Source organism: Coenobita brevimanus, chromosome 33, assembly GCF_032717465.1.
Source record: "Coenobita brevimanus isolate Jiangsu-jjx chromosome 33, ASM3271746v2, whole genome shotgun sequence".
Taxonomy (NCBI): domain Eukaryota; kingdom Metazoa; phylum Arthropoda; class Malacostraca; order Decapoda; family Coenobitidae; genus Coenobita; species Coenobita brevimanus.
The window spans coordinates 18,248,951-18,259,802 of NC_136986.1; the positions used below are offsets into that span (position 1 = coordinate 18,248,951).

The 10,852-nt window shown below is 40.5% G+C and overlaps 1 pseudogene; it reads right to left on the reverse strand.

Annotated features, from left to right (window-relative positions):
- Positions 1-359: 359 nt before the first annotated feature.
- Positions 360-1,172, reverse strand: LOC145395728 (zinc finger BED domain-containing protein 5-like; annotated as a pseudogene).
- Positions 1,173-10,852: the final 9,680 nt, after the last annotated feature.

A 10,852-nucleotide genomic window follows, 5' to 3' on the forward strand; every position in this document is an offset into this window, starting at 1 on the left:
TTGTCTTAGCTGAATCTTATATAATTATTGAAATGGTACTAAAGGAATAATAAAATGCACATTAAAAAATTTCATACTTAGAGTAATTAAAAACTGCATTATTGCGAAAAGCTGATTCAGCAATAACAAAAAATTCACCGGATTGAAAAAGTGTATTAATCCCACGCAGTTTGATCTGATCTTTGAATCTTACAAATCTGATAACTTTATAATTCTGAAATGATATGCTATCATAGTGAGTCATAATTATCTGCCACAACCATGGCCTTCAATTGCGACACACCCACCTCCTCCCAGACCATTTGCTTCTGAACATTCATGCCAGGTTCATTTTTCCTTCATTTGAATCCCCATTCCACTCAGTGTGAAGGGTGTTGTTGCAGATTATCAACAAGCTTCTTGATTCTTGGTTTTGTTTCACTTAAAGCACACCGAAGGTCATGCTTCACTTCAAGTCTGTTGCGATGTTTCGTTTTAATGTGGAGTAGTTGAGAGATGCAGCCTCACATGAATAAGTTGATGAAAATGGTAGGAGGTGGCGAAAAGCCAAGTCACATAAGTTTGGGTATGAAGCTGCCATTGATGACCAAAATACTGTGAGAGATACAGTTTCAAACTTCATCCTAGCTCCTGAATCCTCCTGAAGTGTCAACAGCTTAGTTTGGGCATTATCACTGTCATCAGGTATGCATGTCACTGGAGCAGTGAAGGGGAACCTTACTAGCCGAGAAGTTAGGCTTTGGATATCTGGGAAGTATCTTTTAAATTCCCCTTCCAAGGCCTGAAGATGTTGGGTAATCAAGTTCTGCGTAGCAGCATCAGACTCCTCTGCAATTTCTGACACTGTCTCCAACATTGCCAAGTTTCCCACAACAACTTTGCGTCTCCAATTCTCCATCTTACGAATGAAAGCTTTCATTTTGTCAATAAAATCGATTATCAAGCTTCCTTTCCAGGTTCAGTGTGTTCAACTGTTTAAATATGTCAACAAGGTAGGCTAGCCGTATTTCGAAGCTATTTGCAGACCATGCTGACAGCAAATCTTGCTTGTTCTGTATCCTGAAAAAGAGGCTGATCTCTTCTCTGAGCTCAAATACAGGCTGAACAACATTTCTTTTTAATAGCCAGCGAACTGCTGTATGAAATAGGAGGGTTTCATGAGCTGCATCCATATCTTGGCAGAGTTTCTTGAAAAGGCGTGTGTTAAGATCACTACCTTTTACAAAGTTAACAGTCTTTATAATGGTATTCCGAGTGTCCTGTAATTCTGAGGGCAGCGTTTTTGAAGCAAGAGCTTGCCTGTGGATCACGCAGTGAAGAGGTATAGCATAGTTTAGGAAGCCTTAGAATTAGATTGAGTTAAATTATCTACTCCCCCTAATACATCTCTATGCCTTATTTTATGTCAACAACACAGAATCAGATAAAAAAAGGTAATTACACAGGCATAAAAGAAAAAAAGGACGTATTACTTATGTGTCTGGCACAAGGCATTGCACAAACCTGTACTGAACCTGTGTAAGTTCTCTCCACTGACTACCTACTCGCTAAACTCCTTCGGTTCAGGTTATGGTCCCCTACATTCTGATATATGGCCCCCAATTTGGGAACCACTGGTCTAGATGAAGGCCCAGGCTTAAGTTCAGTATCAGATTCACCATAAATCTCATCTTCTGGAACATTGGGAACATAGTCTTCCACTTCCTCATCTAAAAATTCTTCAACATCTTTCTTGGCTGCCTTCTGTGTTGCTACTGCATCTCGTTCTCTGCTCGTGCTCATTCTCCTTTTCTCTGACCTCTTATCCCGCTCCCGTCTTTCCAACCTCTTCTCTTGTCTCCTGTGTTCTGGCAGATCAGGGCTTCCCATTTGGGCAGAGAGAGAGAAATTCATCAATTTCTCTCTCTCTGCCCTTTAATGTATGATAGTTCTTTCACTGGAACTTTTTTCTCTCCAGAGCAGGAACATGAAATATGGGCATTGACAACACAGCCCTGGCAGTTAATATCATCACAACTTAATATTGTACACTTGCATGTCAAAATATCAAACAATTTGTTCATATTTACAATAAATCTCTCTTTGGCATTTAATTTCCCCTTCCCTAAAGAGTAATTAACTGTCTGATTCCAGATCTTCTTGAGCTTTGATATAATGGTGACCTTTTCATTAATAACCGGAGGTTTGAACAGGGGATTAGCTTTACTCCACTGAGATATCAGACTAGGGTAGATGTCTTGCACCAACTGATTCACTGGGTAATTCCTTCTGTTATCAGTACTTTGATCCCTCAAGTAGATTCCAAACCGTAGGATATCCCTCACAGTTGGAAGGTCAGACACAAGTATTTCTTGCCCAGCATCAACAAAATTACTAAGGTGAGAACTTGACTTTTTCCTTGTTCTGACCTGTGACTCTACCATTTTGTATCAGCAATAAGCCTGTAACAAATAGATACAAGGCAATGTTACACACTTAGCAATTGGAATCAAACAATCTTTGAAATTTGATCTCAAATGTCAAGAGAAATCAAGATACACACATTATAAAGTTATTCCAATAAGGCTGGTTAGCACTCACGTCTATGGAAGGAGGGGGGGGGATGCAGAGTGATAACAGTAGCGTTATTGTAGTTTGAGCAAGAACATGATATAGCACCTGAAAGAGAATAAAACTGATTAATACACTTTATGATGTTGACCTTTTTAACCATATAAATCACAGTTAAGTAGAATTTCATAGTTTTTATGGGTAAATTTGTGATTTCCTCGCTGAGATCTTTATTATGAGGTATTACACGACCATTTTCGATGAATTAAATAAAAGCTATTTTGACCTTTTCTGACCTTGATTGATGTAGGTAAAGGTTATTAGAATTTTTTGAAGTTTTCTCCTTTGTGTTTAACATGTGGAACCACAGCCTTTTAACACCCCTAGTTATTGATTTAAAAAAAGTGAAAAGTATGATACACCCTACCCCTTCAGCCTTAGGGCATCATTACTGTTGCATTCATACTATTAGTAATCATTTAGAGGAAACATGAATAATGTAGAAAAGGCGTCCAGGGGAACACTGTGTATTAATATTGTATTTTTAACCTAAAGGAAAAAATATATATGTCACAAGTCCATACCCTCTTATGAGGTGCATGTAAAGTCAGATTCAGAAAAAAAAAAAAAAAAAACGAAGTCATTCTATCTTTCTATATACCTAGACTATTTCCCTCAAGGAAAGAGAGGTAGCGAGGCAGGACGACACACTCCCACTTTACTCATCCACTCACATTCATTCGCATCATAGCCCGAAGGGGAGAAGGGACAGATCTTCACTGCACCACACCGCACAAGGGTCAACTGCACAGTGGAATCAGTGACATCCGCAGCAGGGCCCGACAGCAGAGCTGGTTTACCCCTGCCACATCATAATGGACCCATCCCCTTTCCCGCACCTGACCTGGTCAGCTGCTCAAACTAAATGCGGGATAATATCCCCTCAGGGCTGTATCATCATTTATTCATTCACAATTTCTCTCCAATCATTTCTATCACGCGCAGCCGGTCTTCTGAATTACTCGAAGTAATTACCATGATTTTATTAACGTCTCTCACAGCTCGTAACAGAAAGGTGTTATCATTAACTATTCTTGCTACTCCTAGGCAATGAATATACTATAAAGCGAAAGCAATATGACCCTAATTCTCAACGTACTTTTTACCATTTTATTTATAGCAGAAAATACAAATGAGTTTTTTATTCTTCTTCACCCTTCATGCATTGAACTGGTGACAGTACAGCAAGATAGAAATGTGTCGTTGACATTTGACAAGCCTATTATCAAGAGAGGTATTAGAGAAGGAGGCCTTCATGATGTGGCATTGATGTAATTGGGCAGTTTCATTGCCTTCCTATAAACGTCCCGTAACACCCTGCCCCCCGAAAAGGCGATCCTGGTTCTCAAGAAAAGGACAACTTTAAAAACCTGTCTATTGAGTTCATATTCAGATGAACCTGAGGCAAGAAAAAAAGTAACAACAACAGAATCTTCACCACTATCAGCCACCACCACCACCACCACCACCACCACCAACAACAACAACAACAACAACAACAACAAAAACAACAACAACAGTATCAATAAAGCAGATGATTCAGATAAAGAGATCAAGTATTTCAGAATTTTTAATTCAAGTCTTAAACATACAAGTAACTAGTGCCAGTGTGGCTCACGACTACACACGAGGAATCCTACCTACAGTACTTAACAAGTACAAATGTATTATAAACATACAGACTACTCGGGATTTTGCCAAAGTCAGGTACCATGTAGGGATTCGCAGGAGTAACTTGCATGATAAATCCTTTGGGAGATACACTGAAACATCAAATGGGGCTTAGTAAAGCTGAGCTCCTTGCGTATGAAAACCCTTAGTTGCTAAAATGAAGCATTATATGAGGCTTCGTTAGAATGAATCGCCTTGATCGTGAAAATCCTTATTGGTGCCTGAATGACTACAGTAGAGAGTCGAGTAAGCTTAAACTCTGTAGCAACAATCATCTGTCTGTATACCTAGGCAACTTTCCCCAAAGAAAAGGGGGTAGCTTAGACAGGACGACACACTCCCAATTTACTCACACACACACACACACACACACACACACACACACACACACACACACACACACACATACATTTACTCGTATCCTACCCGAAGGGGAGATGGAACAGATCCTCACTATACCACACCTCCCGAGGGACAACTGCACAGCGCAATCAGCGACATCTACAGCAGGGCCTGACAGCAAAACTGGTTTACCCCTGCCACATCATGATGGACCCATCCCCATACCCACACCTGACCTGATTAGCTGATCAGACCAGATGCGGGAGAATATCCCCTTGCGGCTACGTCACCATTTATTCATTCACAGTTTCTCTCCAGTCATCCCTATTACACACAGCGACTCTTCCTTACTCTACAGACGTCGCTTTTGCATCTAACATTCTTTTCACATTGTCCATCCATCCTGTTCGTAGTCGTCCTCTCAGCCTTACACTTCTCACATCCAGTTCAGTTATCTTTTTCACCAAATGCTCTTTATCTATTCTCTCCAAATGCCCAAACCATCACAACTCTTCTGGTCAACTCGATCAGCCATCTCCCACATAACTCCAGTTCTCCTTCGCATTTCATCTTTTCTCACTCGATCCGTACACGTCTCTCAGACACCTCATCTCCATTACATTCAAATTCTTCCTCTCTACTACACCCGAAATCCAAGTTTCAGCCGCATATAATGCAACCGTTACCACTACATCCTCATATGCCTTCTTTTTACATCTGTTCTAAGTGAAAGGCAGCTAAACACTTTTTTCGTTCCCCCCAGCACCTTTCCTACTTCATTCATTCTAAACTTCACCTCTGTATCTATTCTTCCATCCACAGCACCATGTGACCCCAAATACTTAAAACACTCTACCTCCTCAAACAACTCACCATTCAAAACTACGTTCATCCTCCTACCATCTACCAACCTTACACACTTCATCACTTTACTCTTACTCTCATTTACTCTCAATTTCCTCCTATCACACACCCTTCCAAACTCCTCTGCCAACTATCTCAATTTCTCTTCCGAATCAGCCTCCATTATCGTGTCATCTGCAAACAGCAGCAGATTCAGATTCCACTCACTAACATTAGCATTCACCGGACTCAAACCTCCACCTAACACTCTCGCATTCCACTCTGTACCATCAGCATTCACTAGACTCAAAGCTCCACCCAACAGTCGCATTCACCTCCCTTACAACACCATCCATATAAATAGTAAACAACCAAGGCAACATCACACATCCCTGCCACAGCCCCACTCTCACGGGAAACCAATCACTCACAGTATTTCCCACTTTTACACATTCTCTACTAATTACATAAAAACTTTTCACTCCTTGTAACAATCTACCGTCAAGTCCATACAGTCTTAAAACAGTCCACAAAGCCTCCTTATCAATTCTATCATATACTATCTCTAAATCCATGAATGCCCAAAACACATCCTTATCTTTCGGTAAATACATTGCACACACCTGTCTCACAGCAAACACCTGATTCACGCATCCCCTCCCTCTCCTAATGTCACACTGCTCATCACCAAGCACTCTCTTTGTACCCCGTCTAACCCTCTTAATCAACACTACCATACAAATTATCTACAACACTCAACAGACTTATATCCCTAAAACTGGTACATTCATACTTATCACCCTTTACTTTATACAGCGGAGCCACACATGCACTTGTCCAGTCAATCGGCACCATACCACTCACAAAACACACATTCAGTAATCTTACTAACCACTCAACAATAGTCGCGCCACCACCTTTCAGACATTCCACAGCACACCCATCCACACCTACAGCTTTCCCTGCTTTCATCTCCTAAACTGCCTCCTGTACTTCCTCAGCCGTGGTCAAAGAATTATTCAATTCTCCCAACACATTTATTCCTTGAACCCTTCCATCTGCCACAGTCTCAGCCTTATTTTCCTCCTGTACATTTAACAATCTTTCAAATTACTCTGCCCATCTCTTCCTTACTGCATCCATCTCAGTTAACATCCTTCCATCCCCTGCTGTTACTTGCTTTCACTTCCCAGACTCCTGCCTTTCACACATTCTTCACTTCTTTCCAAAACATTTTCTTTTTCTGTTCAGAATTCTGTCAACTGCTTACCGCACCTCTCTTCTGCTGCCACTTCAGCATCATGCATAGCCCTTCTCGTCCTATTCCTCTTTTCCTTATATATCACATGCATGTCTCTCCTCAGCTACATTCATACTTACTTCATCGCATTACCTTTCCTTACACCACTACCTACTCGTATCACACAACACACCTCTTCCGCATACCCACTACAACACACTTAAACAGCTGCCTTTCCTTCTCCACACCGCCATTTTCCTGATCTTTCACAGCATTCCACTCATCTTTCAACTTTTCCTGACACTCTATCATTTTCTCTCTTTTTTCCAATTCACTGATTATCAAAATCTCCGTCACCCCTAACTCTCCTAGATCTCACCCACGTCATACCTACTTTCATCTTTCCATCCACCAGGTAGTGGTCAGACATACCTCCACCCTCCCGTCTCAAAATCCTCACATCCAGCAATCTTTCTCGTACATTCCTGGACACAACCACACAGTTTGATAGGTAGAATGCTGTGTCTTGGGTAGTTTTTTTTTTTTTTTTTAAATGAAAACATAACAAAAATAATTTTTCCATACATTTCAGTGCGACTTGAACAAGGAATCTGATGGGCCCATGTTATGTGTTCTCAGGGTATTCTCCTTACGCCCACTTTTAAAAGAAAAGATTGGGGGGGGGGGAAGCCGTTATGTGCTTGGTTAGGTGTGCATGGAGGTGGCGGGGTATGTGTTTTGTCAGGTGGCAAGTTCCAACAGCGTAGTGTTACCTATGTTTTACTTAGAAATACGTCATATACTACCTCCCATCTTTATGACCACCTTCCAAAATACCCTGTATATACTCGTATTTTGTTGGTCGTACACCTGCCGGACGATTACAACCAAATTAGAACTTCCTGCTAGACAGTTAGTGAGAGCTATGTCCAACTTCTCGAGTTGAATGGTCTCTTTAAGGTAAATGAAGTTGTTGGAGAGAGAAGCCTTTACGTAGGGGCATCGGTATAACTGAGCTGCTCCACTGTCCGGTTATGTAAACGTCTCTCGGCTCCCTCCCCATTCCCTGAAAGGAAGAAGGCTAGTTGTGGGAAAACATAATCTTAAGCCTGCTGTCCACTGGGCTCAAATTTCAGATGAACCTCGTGCCACTTCTAATTAAAGATAGATAAATTTGCTGTTATAAATAATACAGACAGAAAAGGACGTCATCATATCGGAAAGAAGACTTAGTATTTATGCCTACCGACTCCACGAGGGTCATTAAGGAAGACAATTAATGTTTTACTAAGTTTAAAACTTCCCCCATACTCTGTTACTGGCCACTGCCTGGCCACTAGTCTGGGGTTTGGCCAGTTGAAGTTACCGTGTGAAGACACACTCAAGTTACCTTCACAAATGACTCAACGGCAACCCGGTTTGGAGCACTGCGTATCAGCAATACTAAGGATCAACTGAATTATGTCGTATTACAGTGAGAGAAAGCAGGTGGAGCCGAACCCAAGTAATGAGCACCGCCCATCTACAATGCAGTAGCCAATTCCAGCTGAAAAACCTGGTGGTACCACCCTCTTTAAGGATTGCTGGACACATAATGCTGCTGTTTCGATAGGTCAGTGAAAGAAATGCGGCATGGCTACTGGGACAGATGAACAGTGGCTTGATGCCGAAGAGCGCCTCACTTTCGATTCCAGCCCCTCTTAATCCTTCTCTTAGTTGATGATTTAATGTAAGATGTACTCCAAGACATCGAGTCGTCAGTTTTTGTATGATTTTCTGATCAACCTGTACACAGCAGCCTAGTAATATAACTGTTCCCATTTAGAAAACTACTGTATTAGCTTAAATATCAATGGATTTTACCTGAGTAGGTTTGTAAGTGATTCTGATCAAGTCAGACGTGTCCCACAGTGCACTTTTTATTATAAAAATGAATCTAATTCTGTTTTATGTTGTTTAGAGATTTTGTAAGTAATGCATATTTGTTTAAGTGTCATTGCCTTTGGTTTGGCCATCAGAGCCAGAAATCTCCTTGCACAGACCGTAGCACAATTAAAATGGCGATCTCTGCCAGGATAGCCTAATGATTTTGGTCTGAACCTTATTACATAATTATCTATCATGATGTTGACGAATTTTGGTGATGTTAGAGTATGTTTGCAACTGACCCTCGACAATATGAAGCAGAAAATCTTGCTAAATTTGAGCTTAAGCCGACTACTCAGGTCTTATGAGTGAACCTTCTCAGTAATAATCAACCAATCATTTCCTGTGGCATCCCACGGGATGCATAGCTCCTCGATGATCTCTCTCCACCAATGTTTGTCTCCTGCCATCTCCTTCAGGTCCCACCAACACGCCTCTCCTGCTTCTCTTTTCATTGTCCTCAACCAGGTTTCCCTTGGCCTACGTCTGCCTCTTTTTCCTCTAGCAGTCCACTCTGGCACATCCTGTATTAATCTGCCTTCTTTTCTATATATGTGCCCCAGCCATTTCTAGCGAGACAGTCTCACATATTCATCAACTGGTTCCACTCTCGTAATATCCCTTACTCTTTCATTTGTAACTTGTCTTCCCACTTTACCCCAAGAATCCTTCTCAGTATTTATTCTCAAACCCTAATACTTTTTGATCTGTTGCAATTGTACTGTACCATGACTCATGCCCATAAATTAATATTGGTCTAACCATGGACTTGTAAATTTTTACTTTAGTATGTGCCGAAAACATATTATTAAATAAACAGACTTCAACATTCCGACAGCTCACCAAGCCTGTCTAATCCGCTCCTCAATTTCATTGTTTAATGATCCATTAGGTGATCCAATCGTTCCCAGATATTTAAAATTTTCTACATTCTTCACCACATTATTCCCAATTACAAAATCGATTTGGTTCTCCACGTTCATATTAATAATTTCAGTATTTCCACAACTTATTACCAAACCCACTTTTTTCTCCTTCCTCCACCAGACAATCAAGCACCCTCTGCATCTCGTAAATACTTCCGCACATTAGTGCAATATCATCAGCATAGTCCAAATCCATCAGCCTCTTATTTGCTTTCCAGTTAATTCCTGCACCTGTTCTCCTTACAACCTTTCTCATAACATAATCCATAACCGGAACAAACAGCAATGGCGAAACAACTCCTCCTTGAATCACTCCTGACCTACCTTCAAATGGATCACTCAAAGAATTACTCACCATTACCTTACAAAAAATACCCTCATGCAGGCTTCTAATAATATTTAAAAACTTTTCTGGTATACCACAGAATCTCATAATATTCAGCCTAGCTCCACGTGAAACACTATCAAACGCCTTTTCAAAAATCCACAAGACACATACTAAGTAGCATTTTCATCTCATTAGCTTGTTGCATTAGATGCCTTACAATAAAAATCTGATCATTACAACCTCTACCCTTTCTAAATCCCACTTGTTTTTCTCTGAAAATTGTATTATTTACCGGCTTTATTCTGTTCAAAAAGATTTTGGAAAAGACTTTTGCAGCTACAGGTGTCAAAGTTATCACCCTTCAATTTCCACACACACTTAAATCTCGCTTTTCTTTTTGGTATTTTTATGATCACTCCATTTTTCTACTTTTCTGGAATTCCACCATTATCCCAAGCCACATTAAAAAGTTTCACAGCACATTCATCAACTCATCATTTTCCACCTTAAGCATTTCAGGAAATATTCCATCCTCTCCTGGGGCCTTAAAATTCTTTAATTCCTTTATAGATTTTGCTACCTCTTCCAAGATTATATCCCCTGTTTCTAACTGCAAATCTCTCTCGGCTGGCAAAAATGTCCTCTTCAGCTGAGATTGGTCTAATTAGAACAGATTCAAAATTCTCTTTCCACCTTCCCTTTATATCCAAATCTTTAGTCATCAAGTTACCATTTCTATCTCTGTACAGGTATTTCCTTCCATCTCTTGTCAGTCCCAGTTAACTCCTTTAAGGCCTGATACGCTGCTCTTGTGCTCTGACTGTCATTTTTACTTAATATCTGTCTCTGTTGACTTCTCATCATATAGCCTCGTCTTATCACGTCTAACGTCTAACGGGTCTTTTTACTTCATTAGTAATAAGCTTAATGTAATTATCAGCCTTCATCAAACAGTAAGCAAAGTGA